General features: G+C 42.2%; 1 protein-coding gene across 14 annotated transcripts in view; it reads right to left on the bottom strand.

Annotated features, from left to right (window-relative positions):
* Pcbp3 (poly(rC) binding protein 3) overlaps window positions 1–15225 on the bottom strand; it is a 207491-nt gene that overhangs the window by 81087 nt on the left and 111179 nt on the right. The window contains exon 3 of one of the 14 annotated variants that reach the window (XM_028874290.2): window positions 4298–4374. The exons of the other annotated variants lie outside the window; for them this stretch is intronic. The gene's annotated coding sequence lies outside the window, so the exon portion shown is untranslated. The remainder of the gene's footprint in view (window positions 1–4297; window positions 4375–15225) is intronic. 14 annotated transcript variants of the gene reach the window in all.

Raw genomic sequence — 15225 nt, 5'->3', positions numbered from 1 at the left:
CTGAGAGCTGTAAGAAAAGCCCATCTAAGACATCAGTGATTCTTTGTTTTCTTCATCGTGGGATTCAGCCATCCTGTCTCCTGTATTTTGCTACCCTAAATGTTTGCTTCTTTCCGAAGTCCTTGGCTGTTTCTCTGGAGGAAGCAATGCTTCCATCTGAATCTTTTTCTCATGTGGTATACTTATAAACCCGTCCCTTGACCGCTCATCCTATTGTGTGTGGAACTTCTTTCTCCTGCTTTTCATTTACTTCAAGTGTGTGATTGATGGAGCTTGGCTGTGTTCACAGTTCTGCTAAAGCCTCAATATGCTTGTCCTGTCCTGGATCCCATACACCTCCATACTGTCTTCAGAGAGTGATTCCCAGGCCCTCTCTGGTGTTACAGATGGCAGGGCACACTTTTTGATGCCATGGCCCAATCACAGTCTACTTTCCCAATGTGAGTTGGGTATACACATCTGGAGCTTGCTGAAGAGCACTTCAGAGTGGAGCATTTGCCCTTTTTTCTCTCCTGCCCCTCCGTGCATCGGAGTTCTTAGTCTTTGTGGCCTTTCCACATTCCCTACAATGTTCACAAGCACTATTTGTTTCAGTCGATTAATCTATATGCCTGGCCCTCTAATTGAAGGCACTCCTGTTCCTACTGTAGCTGCTGCTTAAATTATGTCTTTTCTGAAGGTCTTTGGATTAAAATGACAGCAGATGACAGTTCTCTGCAATCTTCCTGTTATATACATCACCAGGAGACTGGTGTACACTATCTTTAGGCTCTAAACATCCTTCCTTAAGTACTGGTGACATTTCCAGCCAGGAGAGCCACAGAAGGCCTGCACCTACTTCCCAGGCTCACTTAAGAAAGGCGCCACAAAGCCAGGTGGGGCTGGGGACTGCTTGTCTTGAGGTCTAGGCACAGAAGGGAAGCAGGAGTCCAACCGTATGATAAAGCAAGGAAAAGCTGAGGGCCAGAAGCATGGCTTTGGACTGGTGACAGGTCCAAGGGCCCTGCTCCCACATGTAGCTCAGGCCCAGAAGTAAACTGCACATCACTCTCAGGAGCAGAGGCTAACCCATGTAGCTACTCCGTATTTATTCAAGACTTATCCTGCAATTTCTCTGTTGCCTATAATTACCCTGTGCCACTACATAACACTTGCTGTTAGTTAAAAGGCAATAACCATGGAAACCAAGTACTGTTCTCTAACTTGGAAAAGTGTGTATGTGTGTGTAGAGGGGGGAGTTTTTTAATTTCTTGGTTGTTTTCCACTTTCAGAGCAGTTAAGTTACAATCACCAACAACTGGAACAGAAGCCAGGTATGACATTCTGCCTTCTGCTGTCCTCTTCTCGGTCTCTCCTGTCCCTGCTCACATCAGTTCGCTCTCTTCGCCCCGACTTCTCACTGGTTCTTACTGATCAGAAGTTAGTCCCTACTAAAACACTACTCTGCCAGTTCCACCCTAACCAGGCAACTGGGCCAGCGCCATTGGAAAACAAAAGCTACCAAGCACGTGGTATAGTCACACACGGGCCACACAGCCCAGAGGTAGAAACTCTCCTTTTTGGTCTGGTCACAGTTCCAGACTTTCAAACTCATCCTTTACAACTGAGACTGTCTTTGAATGTGCACACTGAAGAATTTCAGATGGAGTCCTTTGTCTTTACGCCTCTCCATGCTCACTTTGGGCTGATGGCCAACAGCACCCTTAGGGAAAGACTTCCTTGCTGGACCCCACTGATACCCACAATACCCAGCACTGGCCTCAGTGGGCTGTCTCCTCTCCCTCCTGCTTGTGTGTGGCACCTCAGATATATGTTGCTGCTTCTCCCATTTCCACAAGAAACCTAGCTTCCTTCTCCCCTCCATCTTTCCCCCTGTATAGTAAAACTCTCTAAAGCAGCTTCCGCCATACCTGCCATCCTAATTTTCATGCACTCCACCTTCATCCATTTTTAAAATAAAATATTTTATTTTTATTTTATATGTTTGTGAGTGTTTGCCTGCATGTATATCTGTGCACCACATGGATGCGATGCCCAAGGATGCTGGAAGAGGACATCAGCGTCCCTGGAACTAAAGGTACAGGTGGCTGTGAGCTACCATGTGGATGCTGGATACTGAACCCTGGTATTTTGTAATAGCAGTAGGAACTCTTATCCATGGAGTCACAGCTCCAGCCCATCACCACCACCCCTTACACACTTCACTCTTGTTCCCTGAATCTAGAAAGCTCAAGACTGCTTATGACTCCCCAGACTTTTGTGCCGAGTCCACACTCTCACCCTGGCAGGTGAGGCTGCTTGCTTGATGTGCCTCATGGCTCCTCCTCTCCCTAGTCTCACTCCAGCTCAACCCCTGCCTGCTCCTCTGCCCCGCTACTCTACAGAGGCTGGAACCTCCCAGGCCAGGGCCTGAGCCTCTCCTCTGTCTACCAATGGTCCATACTGTCAGCACCAATATACAGATTTGCTGACCAAGCATAAGTCTACATTTCCTTTGTCTTCTCTGCCAGGCACCTCTCAGCCTGAAAGTCTCGCCGCAGCTCTGCATCAGTGCTGATGGTTTCCCTGTTATTCACCTACAGCCTGGTGGTTCTTCAAGTCCTTTGTTACAGACATTGCTTCTCACTGCTTAGAGATCCTGCCTCACACTGAGACAGTCATGAGAAGCCTTATGCTGTTACCCAAAGTCAGGAAGTCAACAGTAGCCGAACGTGGGCTTTGTGCCAGGTTCTGGGGAGGCTTGGGGCAGATGCACCAGTGACCCTGGGGATGGGGGGGGTGTGTCCCAGAGATGGCCATCCAGAGTGGACTTCACACTTGCGGACAAAGAACAACCACATACACTCAGCAGATAGCGGAAAGGGGCACGAGCCCTTGTTCTAGTCACGTGGTTCTACCTACCACTGCTTCTCACCTGTGCCCAGGCCGAGTCTCCGAGTCTCCTAACTGGTCTCTCCTCACACCCTGGAGCGCTTGAGAGTCTGTCCTCCCCAGAAGCCACAGTGACTTTGTAATAAACCATCGGCTCTCTTCTGCTTGCACCATCAATGGCTCTCGCTCAGGCTGGATGACGTGGCAGGGACCCACCCATGCCTCTCAGAGCTAAGCTGCCCCACTCTCACTCTCCTCTGGCCCCGCTGGCCCCTGGCACTGCTGGCCATTTCTTCTGCATGGCTGCTCTTCCTCTGCAGCTCCCTCTCTCTCACCTTTGCTGAAATGTCACCTCAAGGGGGGCAAGTGCACGTGTGCAGTGTGCACAGCTATATGTACACACACACTCATGCATACACACATACACAAGTGAGCACAAACTTGCACAACCATGTGCATATAAACAAACATTATCACACATGCACAAAAACACACATATGCACCTTCCTATACATGCATGCACAAACATAAACATGTCTAGATGCATTCCTACACCCACACCCATGTGTGTATGTGCTCATTCATACCCATGTGAACTCACATTTACATGCACAGGCACTAATATGTGTATAAGCATATATACTTGTGTGCCTGTACATTACATGCACACTTACACTAACACACATGTATGTACCCATTTCCTCTTGATCCCCTCCCTTTACACCCTTTCCCTTCATCTTCTGAATCTATCACTGGTTTTCTAAGACGTAAAGTCCACCCTGGACAGCCATCCCTAGGAACACATGCCCGGGCTGCTCACTTGTAGATATGTCCCAAGTCTGCTCAGAGCCTGGCATAGAGCCCACTTTGGTTACTGCTGATCTGCTGACCCTGGAGCCGCTCAGTTCCTCCGGCCTCACCTATAATCACTCCTCAGGTCAGTGCTACTCTGCAAGCTCCCACTACCTCCACTGTTCCTAACTGATGAAAATGACCACAAAGCAAGTGAAGAATTACCAACATTCTGTGTAGACGAGAAGTAACAGTCACATCAACCCAGGCCATATTATTTAGAAAGAAGCATTTGTTTTCGCTCCGCTACAAATTACCCCTGAAGAAAAATAAATAGACGAGAAGCAGGCAGTACTGACAGGCTCTGAACAGCTCCTTCTTGATGTCCCTGTGATGTGACAGGGCAGAAGGGGGTTATTGGGAATTGGGTCAGAGTGGAAAAGCAAGGCAGGAACCAGAAGTCAGGACCAGTCCTAAGTTGGGGTGGGAAGGGTGGGAGTTCTGGGCTGAGGTCAGGCACAGGCAGGCACAGGTGGGCAAAGCAGGTCAAGGCAGGCAGGGTCACAGGTGGCCATTGTCTGGAACAGGATGGGGGCTGGGTGGGCAAGTCACCAGCAGGGGTGGACGAGAGTACCTGGGAGCGCCTCCTTCTCCCGGCCTGGGGACGCCTGTCCTGCCAGCCCACCTGCTCCCCGAGGAGAGACTGTCCATCTACCAAAAAGCAAGGGAGAAGCGTCACATTACCTGAGGAACCTGACAAGGCCAATAATATGAAGGCACGCAGGCCATAACCCACCTGACCCCGTTCAGTCCCTTCTCAGTTTGGGGAGCTCAAAGAAATTAGGTACGGCGTCCACCAGCAATTGTCAGGCACTGTCCTATGGCTCACAGTACACCCCAAGAAAGAGACACTGTGGACCCTGGTGTGGCCGCCTGTCCATTCCTGGTACTGAGCATTTATTGGACAGCCTCACTTTTCCCCAGCCCTTTGCCTGCAGCACATCACTATCAGAGCTGCATCCCAAAGTCCACTTTGGCCACTCCTTAACTTGACCTTCAGAACAGTCTGCAATCTCAGTGAGCCCAGAAATGCATCTTTGAAATCTAACCACACATCTTTGAAGGGCTGTAAGTACCCCGATTTGATGTATGTTAGCCAAGCCTGTTTGTGGAACATAATGACAGAAGAGAAAAAAGAAGCCATTAAATCCTGTCTAGGACAACTCCCCTGCTCTGTACCCAGCAGTCAATGGATGGAGAGGATCTTATTCTTTGCCGTTATAGAATGCTGTCTTCTAGGCATAATAGCATAACATCTTTTTTAAATGTTTTATTAGCATATAATAGTTATACATAATAATGGGTTTCATTATAACTTTCCATACACATATGTAATGTATTTCAATCATATTCACCCTCATTCCCCCTCTGCCAATAAACATCTTCCCAGTTAGTTCCCTCTTTCATTTTCATCCCACCCCACCCCCACCCCCATGAGTTTCCTTAGGGTTCTTTGCAGGAGCATGGGCACCTAATCAGTGGCTACACTACTAGAGAAACTGTCTGTCTTTCCTCCCATCAACCATTAACTGAATATAAACCCTCAAGCAGAAGTAGCTCCTATGAGGCAAGATACTGGCAGATTCAATCCTGTTCAGATTTGTGCCAGGAATTCAAGAGTGTAGCAGCCATGTCATGCCCAGATGTCAATGTTCCATATTGCTACCCCACCCCAATTTCCTAGATGTTAGATTCTTTCCATCCCTTCTTCTGCTGTGTTCTCTGAACCCTAGCGGGGTAAACATATTTTCCACTTCTGGGAATTCAATAGCCATTTATTTTCAGTCCACGGACCAGTTAGGGGTCTCTATAGTCACTATTGGCTGTGTAAAAGGAAGCTTCGCTGATCAAGGCTGACATCAACACCAATCTACGGTCATAAACACGGTTGCTTAGAAGGCATGTTACCTCCCCAGCCTTAGGCTTTTGACCAGGTTCAGAATATCAGCCATGAATACGCTCCTGTGGAGCAGGCATCAACGTTAATAAATAAATAAATAAAAAGCAGTTGGTTACCATATAACAGACCTGCCACTATTGTACCAGTGGGCTCGGCCAGTCAGTATTGTTGCATACAGAGTCCAAGCTGAGTAAGACTGTTGATGCTAATTCTTCCTCAGCAGCCTGAAAAGCAACGTCACCACTATGAGAGCTAGCAAGCAGAGAGGAAGCTTCCAGCCCAGTTGTAGCCTGATTTTTCTATGTCCTCTGACCAAGGCATGTTGTGTCCTCAGGGTCTTACAATCTACTTTTAGTGAGCAACCAACAGCATTGGCCTATATTTGGGGGGCTTCAGGTGCTCCCTGACCATAACTCATAGGAGAATAGCCCACCCATGACATTAGGATTTTTGTTTATTAACACATGGCTTCTAGGAGCAGCTTTGCCCACACACTTAAAGTACATTCATTCCAAGTCCTTTCTAACTTTTCGATTAGCTTATCAAGTATCAGATTTATGACCTTTTCCTACATCATTCATTTTGGATGCCCCTCCCAACATAATCCCCTGCACTTCCCCTATCTCCCCACTTCTGTGCCCACTTAGAATTTTCCACTCCCAGAATCCCCTCTTCCAGTTTTATACATGTTTTCTACACAATCCTCCACCACTCACACAACTTAAAGATTCTTTTTACCTGTTTCATAGGCCCTTTTTCTAGTTTCCTAGGCTCTACAAATACTCACTTCCACATAAAAACAGACTTATAAAGTTAAAAGCTAGGGCCATCATGTGAAAGAGAAAATTCAGTGTCTGTCTTCCTAAGCCTGAGTTACCTCACTTAATGTATTTTCCAGTTCTATCAATTTCGCCTACAAAATTCATAATCTCACCTTTCTTTTTGACTGAATGAAATTCTATTGTGTTTATGTACCACATTTCCATTCCCACCCACCAGTTGGTGGACATCTAGGCTGATTCCATTTCCTTACTATTATGAAGACAGTAGCAATAAACTTGGATGTACAAGTACCTCTGCGGTAGGATATGTAGTTCTTTTGGGAAATGGCCAGAAGTGGTATACCTGGGTCGTATGCAAGTTCAATTTTTAGTTTTGTGAGAAACTTCCACACTGATTTCCACAATGCCTGCACTAGTTTACACTCTCACTGACAGTGCATAGGTATTCCCCTTCTCCATACCTTTGCCAGCAACCATTTTTTTCTTTTAAAAATATTATTTTTATGTACATGAGTGTTTGTCTGCCTGAACATATGCAGGTACTGCATGCACTCCTGATGTCTGTAGAGTCGAGATGAATGTGCCAGGTCCTCTGGAACTAGACAGTTGTGAGTCACTATGTGGGTGCTGGGAACCGAACCCTGAACCTCTCAAGAGCAGTAGGTGCTCTTAAGCACAGACAGACCCATCTTTTCAACCCCCATTTATTTATATTCTTGAAGACAACCAATCTAACTGGGATAGGATGGACTCTTGCCATAAGAGAAATCTCAGAGTGCTTTTAATTTGTATTTTTCTTATGGCTAAGGGCAATGAACACTTGTAAAAATATTCATCAGCCATGTGTATTTCTTCTTCTGAGAACTCTGTTGAGTTCCTTAGTCTGTTTTTAATTGGGTTGTTTCCTTGTTTAGTTTTTGGAGTTCTGTGTATTAATCCTCTATCAGATGTACAGCTACCCATCCTGTGGGCTGGCTCTTCCCCACTGATGGCTTCCTTTGCCATCCAAAGGAAGCTAAGCTTTTATCATGAGTTTCTGTTTGTTGACTATTGACCTCATTTCTGAGGAGCTGGAGTCCCATTCAGAAACTCTCTAATGATTTCAAAGTTCCACGTCTTACATTAAAGTCTAATCCATTTGAAGTTGAATTTTATGAAGAGTGAGAGATAAGGATTCTAGTTTCATTTTCATACAGATAGATATCCAGCTTTCCTAGAATCATTTGTTAAGGATGCTATCTTTTCTCCAATGTGTATTTTTTGGCATCTTTGTTAGAACTCAAGAGGCTGGAGTTGTGTGAGCTTATATCCAGGTCCTCTATTCTTTTATAATGACCTCTATGCCTGTCTTCTGTGCCAATAATATGCTGTTTTTATTACTATGGCTCTGTAGTATAATTTGAAACCAATTGAAATATGGATACCTCATATTCTTTCTGCTCAGGATTTTTTTGATAATCCAAGATGTCATAGTTAGCTTCAGCTGTCAACCTGACACAAACCTGAAAAAGGGAATCACAATTCAAATATTCCCTCATCAGATTGGCCCATGCAATGTCTATGGAGTGTTTTCTTATTTGCTCATTAATGTAGGAGGGTCCAGCCTTCTATGGATGGTGCCATTCCTAGGCAGGGCCTGAGCTCTATAAGAAAGGTAGCTGACCATGAGCCTGGGAACTATTCAGTACACATCATTCCTCTGTGGTTTCTGCTTCAAGTTCCTGTGTTGGCTTCCCTTGATGAAGGGGTGTAAAGCATAAGAAAAAAATAAACTCCTCCTCAAGTTGCTTTTAGTCATGATGTTTATATCATAACAACAGAAACAAATCTAAAACACAAGGTCTTTTGTTTCCAGATGAATTTTTAAAGTTTTTTCCCTGATTTATGTGCGTAATATTGATGAGGATTACATTGAATCTGTAGGTTGTTTTAGTATACAATTATTCTTTTAATATTAATTCTTTCAATCCATAAACATGGTAATTCCATGTTCTATGTCTTTTTCAATTTCTTTCTTCAGTGTATAAAGGTTTTCCTTGTAGAGATCTTTCACTTCCTAGGTTAGGATTATTATAGGGTTGTTGTTGGTGGTATCAGTGTTCTGCTTTTTGTTTTTTATGTTATTGTAAATGGGGCTGTTTCCTTGATGTCTTTCTCAGTATGTTTGCCTTTCATATATAGTAAAGGTGATTTCTGTGTTAATTTTACATCCTACTATTTTACTGAAGGAATTTTCAGTTTTAAGAGTTTTCTGGTAGAATCTTTAGGGTCTTGTGTATGGGATCATATTATCTGGAAACAAGAATTATTTTTATTTCATTACCTATTGTATCCATTTTATTTGCTTCTCCTGTCTTATTGCTGTAGGTAAGACTTAGAGTGCCATATTGAATTAAGAGTAGGGAGAGTGGAAACCCTTGTTTTAGTGGAGATGCTCCACGTTTTTCTCCATTTAGTATGATGTTGGCTGTAGGTTTATCATATATAGCCTTTATTGTATTGAAATGTGCTCCATACTAGCTTCATAAATGAGTTTGGGAACATTCCTTCCCTTTTTATTTTATGAAATAATTTGAAAAGGATTGGCATTAGTTCTTCTTTAAAGGCTTAGTAGAATTTTGCAGTAAACTCCTCTAGGGTTAAGATTTTTTTAATAGAGCAGTTTTTTAATTACTGCTTCAACCCTGTTGTTTGCTATAAATCTGTTCAAATTATTTATCTCATTTTGATTTTATTAGGTAATATGTGTCTAGAAAGCCATTTCTCTTATACTCTATTTTGAATTTCTTTGGTATATGTTATAATGTCTCCCTTTTCATCTCTAACGTCATTGTTTTGGGATTCGTCTCTCATTCTTTTGGTTAGTTTGGCTAAGGGTTTGTTGATCTTTTCATCTTTTCAAAGAACCAGTTCTTTGTTGCATTTATTCTTTGTATGTTTCTTTTTATTTTTTATTACTACTTTATTAACTTCCTCCCTAATCTTAACTATTTCTATCTACTGCATTGTGGTTTGTCTTGTTCTCTTTTTTCTCAAGGCAGAAGTTGCATCATTAAGTTATTTATTTGCAATGTCTCTGATTTCCTAATGTAGGCAATTAGAGTTATCAACTTCCCTCTTAAGGCTTCATTGTATCGCATGGGTCTTGGTGTATAGTATCTTCATTTTCATTCAATTCTAGGAATTTTTAAATTTCTCTCCTGATTTCTTCAGTAACTCAATCACTATTCAATACTGTACAGTTGAATCAACATGAGTTTGTGAATTTTCTGTAGCTTCTATTTCTGTTGGTTTTTAGCTTGTTCCACTGTGGTCAGATTGAATACAGGAAGTCATGTCACTTTTCCTGTGTTTATTGAGACATTGTTTGTGTCCAAATATATGATCTATTTCAGAGGGTGTTCCATAGACTGGTGAGAATGATGTGTGTTCTGTAGTGCGTGGATGGAAATTCTGTAGGTGTTTGTTAAGTTCATTTGCTCTATGGTATCATTTTACTCCAAAGTTTCTCTGTTTATATCCAGATGGCCTGTATATTACTAACAGTGAGGTACTGAAGCCACATAGTACTAATATGTTGGGATTAATCTGTAATAATTTTATATCTAGTACTTGCTTTGTGGCATTGTGTGCACCTGTGTTCAGTGGGTATATTAGTGGACTGTCCTTTTGACCAGTGAGCTTCCTTATCTCTTGATTGAATGTATTTTATCAGATGTATTTAGAACAGTGATATTTGCTTGTTTCCTATTTCCATTTGTTTGTAGCACCTTTTCCTATCATTCTCCCTAGGCTAGTAGCTATCTTCAATAGTGATGCATGTGTTTCTTGAAGGCATCAAATAGATATATATGATTTCTTAAGCCAATCTGCTAGTCTATATCTTTGAACTGAGAAATTAGGACTATTAATATTCAGAATCATTACAGAAAAATATGCATTGATTCTGATCATTTTGGATTTTGTAGTATTTCATGTTTTCATAATCTTCATTTGTTTAATTACTGTTCTAGAATAGTCCCCTGCCCCCAGAGTCTCTTCAATGTGAGTACCATTCTCTTCAAGTGAAGAATTTCTTCCAGTATGATCTTGCAGAGCTGGCTTAGTAGTTATAAATTCCTTTATTCTGCTTTTATCATGTAATATTTTTTCTACAAAATTTACAATAGTTTTGCTGGATATAGTAATCTGGGTCAGTAGCTTTGATCTTTCAGAACTTGAAATACACCTTTCAATGTCCTTCTGGCTTTTAAAGTTTCCAATGACAAATCAGATGTTGTTCTGATGAGTCATCTTTATATGTGACTTGTGTTTCTCTCTTGCAGCTCCCAATACTCTTTTGCCTGTATATTGAGTGGTTTTTAAATTAAGTTGTATGTATCTGTGTTTGTGAGTGTATAAGCACATATATAGTACATCTCAAGGTGTTTTGTGGAGGTCAGTGAACAATTTACAGAGTAGGTTCCTTCCTACTGCATAGGTCCCAGGGATCAAACTCAAGGTTTATCAAGGCTTATCATCATGCTTTTCCATGATAAGCCATCTGCTGGCCCTATTTAGTGTATGAACCCTATAACCTGGGAGCTCCTTTTCTGGTCTTATCTGTTTGGTATGTTGTTTCTTGTGTATTTGGATGAGCCTTTCTTTCCCCTGGAAATTTAATAAATGTTCTGCTATGGTTGTATTGAAAATGCTTTTATGACCTGAGCATGGAGTTCTTTTATGCCCATAATTTATGAATTTGGTGTTTTCATTGTATCCCAAATAATCTTCTTACATGTTCAATTGTACTTCCTTTTTTTTTTTTTAGGTTTATTTATTTATTATGTATACAGTATTCTGTCTGCATGTGTCCTTGCAGGCCAGAAGATGGCACCAGATCTCATTACAGGTGGTTGTGAGCCACCATGTGGTTGCTGAGAATTGAACTCAGGAAGTCTGGAAGAATAGTCAGTGCTCTTAACCGCTGACCCATCTCTCCAGCCCCTCATTTGTACTTCGAAACTTTTATTGTTGTCCTTGGTTGAGTATACTAATTCTTCTACTTTGCCTTCAAGACAGATGTTTTCTTTCAGATAGTTCTGTCTTTGTATGCGACTTGGTATTTCTCTTGCAGCTTTCAACACAGTCTGTATATGTTGTGCCGTGTGTGTGTGTGTGTGTGTGTGTGTGTGTGTGTGTGTGTGTGTGTGTGATCACCCCTCCACACCTATACCCTGCTCAGTGGATCTTTCTCTATGTCACTGTTGCCTTGTGAGGCTTTGCAAGACATGAATCCTGCTACCACTGCATGGTATCCTGCATCTTTTGCTTGTATATTATGGTTTCTGACTTTGTGTTTTTATGAAGAGGGGGTGGGGTTCTTGTGCATTTTTTTAAAAATTCTAGTTTATTTGTTTTATTTGTCTTTTCCTCTAAAGAGAAATAAGATGTGGAGTTGGATGGGTGGGAAAGGGGGAGGGTCTGGGAGGAAACGAGGAAGGGGAAACTGTGATCAGAAGATATTATATGAAAAATATTTTCAGTTAAAACAAAAAAAAACTTTCACATATTTTCTAGTTTTTGTTTCATTTAGTGTTCCACAGGGTTTAAGTAGGGCCATCTATGTGACACTGAGTTTGTGGCTAGGAAAGAGACAGACAACTGACTGTTAAAGGTTGTTCCTGAATCCTCTAGCCCTGCTAAACTTACTCTGAGTTGTAGTTTGTTTTGGATGTTATATAGACAGCATGCTGGCTGAACATAAAAGCGGGGTTGCTTCTTCCTTTCCAATTCCAAAGCCTCTTATTTCTATGTTTGTTGTATTGAACTTGCTAGCACCTCCAGAACAGTAATAAACAGAAAAGGTAAGAGCAGGTTTTCTGCCCTTAGTCATGACTTTAGGGAGAAAGTCAAATTTCTACTGAGTTGAAACAAAGAAATCAGGCAAACAAAGCATTGGCCCCTCAAGCTCTAACCATGAGATGTGGGTGGTGAGAGTCTCAAGGGCCATCTCTAGCATCCTCGAAAGGCATACGCCATGAAATAGCAGACACGGGAGATACTGGGTGGCACAGGGAAAACAGAGGATATTGGTCCCAACAGAACGAGTGTTCATAGGAGCCAGAGGTCACACAGCCTCTTCACAACACCCTTTTGTAGCTGCTGCTGCTGAGGAGCAGCAGGTATGGGGCACAACCCAACTAAACAGCCTGTATGTCTGAAGTCCTGTAAAAAAGACCTAGACAAAACTTGAGAGCACCTATCTAAAATGTTCACACACACACTGAGACAAAAATAAGATCTAAATAGACATATCCTTTAGGGAGAAACAACAGAAGCCGTGAGCACAGCCTGCCACACAGAGAGAAAAAAAGGAGAGAGAGAGAGAGAGAGAGAGAGAGAGAGAGAGAGAGAGAGAAAGAGAGAGAGAGAAAGAGAGAGAGAGAGAACGAACATATGCTCAGAAATATGTACAAAATAAAATGAACTGATTTTAATCAACAATCTTCATGTGCTTCAGAAAACAAAGCCTCAACAAATGGACTAAAGCCCTCAAGATGGCAATCTAAAGGGAAGGAGAAGGAATGCCAAAGAACAATTATAACAATTATAATAGGTTAAAAACAAAACACAACAAAATAGTTCCAATAATGTCAAGTCTCAATGAAGTGCAAAAATAAATAAATAAACAAACCACAGTGTTAACTTTTAGGCTTTTGATATGTACGCTACAATCTGAATAGCCAATGAGGCTAGGTACCTAGTAAGGGACCAGGGATGGGGCAGGGGAAATAAAGTAACGGGGAAACAAGAATAGGAGGATTAAATGAGGAGAGGGAAAGGAGAATGAAGGAGGGACTATGGAGTGGGACAACTAATTCTAAAGTTCCATACATAGATGAAAGGAATCTAAACAGAGTCACAGTATAAGAGGAGATTCGATGCCCCAACTAGACATCTTATACCACCATGCAAAACCTCCAGTGCCGGTGTTGAGTCATTGGTAAGAGGGGTCCCATAGACTTCCCCCACCTCAAAATCACAGACTATTGCCAATAAATTGATTGTTCTCCATTACCTTATGGTAAGGCCTTGTTGATGAAGACAACACTAAGTCATTGAAAATGGAAAAGTCTAACTAGTGCCTAACTGGAAGTTTCACCCCTACTGACTAGCATTCATAGTGCTGGTGAGTACTCTGCATGCTACCAGAGGATAAAGGCAATCAGTATCACCCAGCTACAAACCCTGCAACCTACAACAAACAGTAACCTGCCTAAAAGATACACTGGTGCACTAGTTATGGGAGTAACCAAACACTTTTTAAATTAGATTTAAGGGCCATTCCATGAGATAGAACCCATACCTGACACTGAAAGTGGCCAAAAACCTGAGTCTAAATAGATCATGGGCTGAGGGGAAAACCCATTACTATTATTCTGATAAAGGAACATAGCAATAAAATGATTTCTAATGACATTCTGCTACACCCCCAGATCAGTGCCTCATTCATCCCTCATCCAAGAAGCTTCTTCTTGCAGTAGATGGGAACTAACACATACCCATAGTTGGACAATATACATGGCAAGAGACTCTGAAGCACTCAGTCATAAATGGAATGAGTTCATCAACCACCATCATAACCCCAACTCAGTGGCCTATGCAGAGAGGAGGTGGAAAGATCATAAGTGCCAGAGGTGATGGATGACTCCAAGGAAACTTCTAGACACAACAGGACTGATGTGCATAGAAACTCGCAAACACTATGGCAGCCCACAAGACTTGCACAGGTTCAAGCCAGATGGGGACCCAGTGCTGAGAGGGAGAAGTGGACACAGAGTCCCAGCCTTATCCAAGAAGTTATTTGTAAATGATAGCTTCCAGCAAAAGGAAAATCAGTTTTCTCCCAAAGAGTCTCACTGGGTATATCAAACACATTCCAGGGTAGGCCCCATGCCCAAGAGCAGTTGGCCAACACAAAACAGACTATGCGTTTTTTTTTTTTTTTTTTTTTTTTTTTTTTTTTTGTGTGTGTGTGTGTGTGTGTGTGTGTGTGTGTGTGTGTGTGTTTGAGGGGGTACTTTTTATTTCATTTTGTTTGTTTTGGCACGTGTTGACTTACTGTTTTTATTTTCATTTAATGGGCTTTTTTTTAAGAGGGAAAGAGAGAGAAATAGACTTACAAGTGGATGAGATAGAAAGGAGGGGAGGAGCTGGGAGAAGTGAGAAAATATGATCAAACTATATTGCATTTAAAAAATTAGGAAGTTTCACTCTTCCTAGCCAGGAGAGGTAGTGCCAGCCTTTAATCCCAGAACTTGGGAGGCAGAGGCAGGTGAATCTCTGTGAGTTCAAGGCTAGCCCAGTCTACATTGTGAGTTCCAAGACAGCCAGGGCTATGCAGAGAAACCCTGTCTCAAAAAAATCACACACACAGAAATCAGAAAAAAAACCCTATTTGTATTTATAAACAAAACAATCACCAATGTTGCTTGCTTATTTTTTTCTGTCTCTTAGTGTTCGCTCACTGATCTGTCAGCTAGAGAGCAAAGACTCCACTGCATGGTTTCATTCAATGGAGGATGTCCAAGAGGAGGTATGTGGTCCTCTCCCTTTGGTGACATTCCCCCTGAAGGGCCTCCTGCAGCCTCTTTTGTGCTCAAAGGATACGGAGAAATACGTGCCCTCCAGCAGAGCTCAGAGTGCACCTCCAGAAAGTCATAAGGACAACTGTGGCCAGAACAAGTTCTTTTTTCTTTCTGTTCTTCTCACTGAATTAACTACAACTGTGTTTCTCTAACAAGAAAGGTGCAGGTTTTAGTTGGTTGAGCTTTTGAT

Source organism: Peromyscus leucopus, chromosome 16_21 (genome assembly GCF_004664715.2).
Source record: "Peromyscus leucopus breed LL Stock chromosome 16_21, UCI_PerLeu_2.1, whole genome shotgun sequence".
In the NCBI taxonomy this organism is placed as follows: Eukaryota; Metazoa; Chordata; class Mammalia; order Rodentia; family Cricetidae; genus Peromyscus; species Peromyscus leucopus.
Note: the sequence above shows the minus strand (reverse complement) of the source record. Positions and strands in the feature narration are given on the sequence as shown.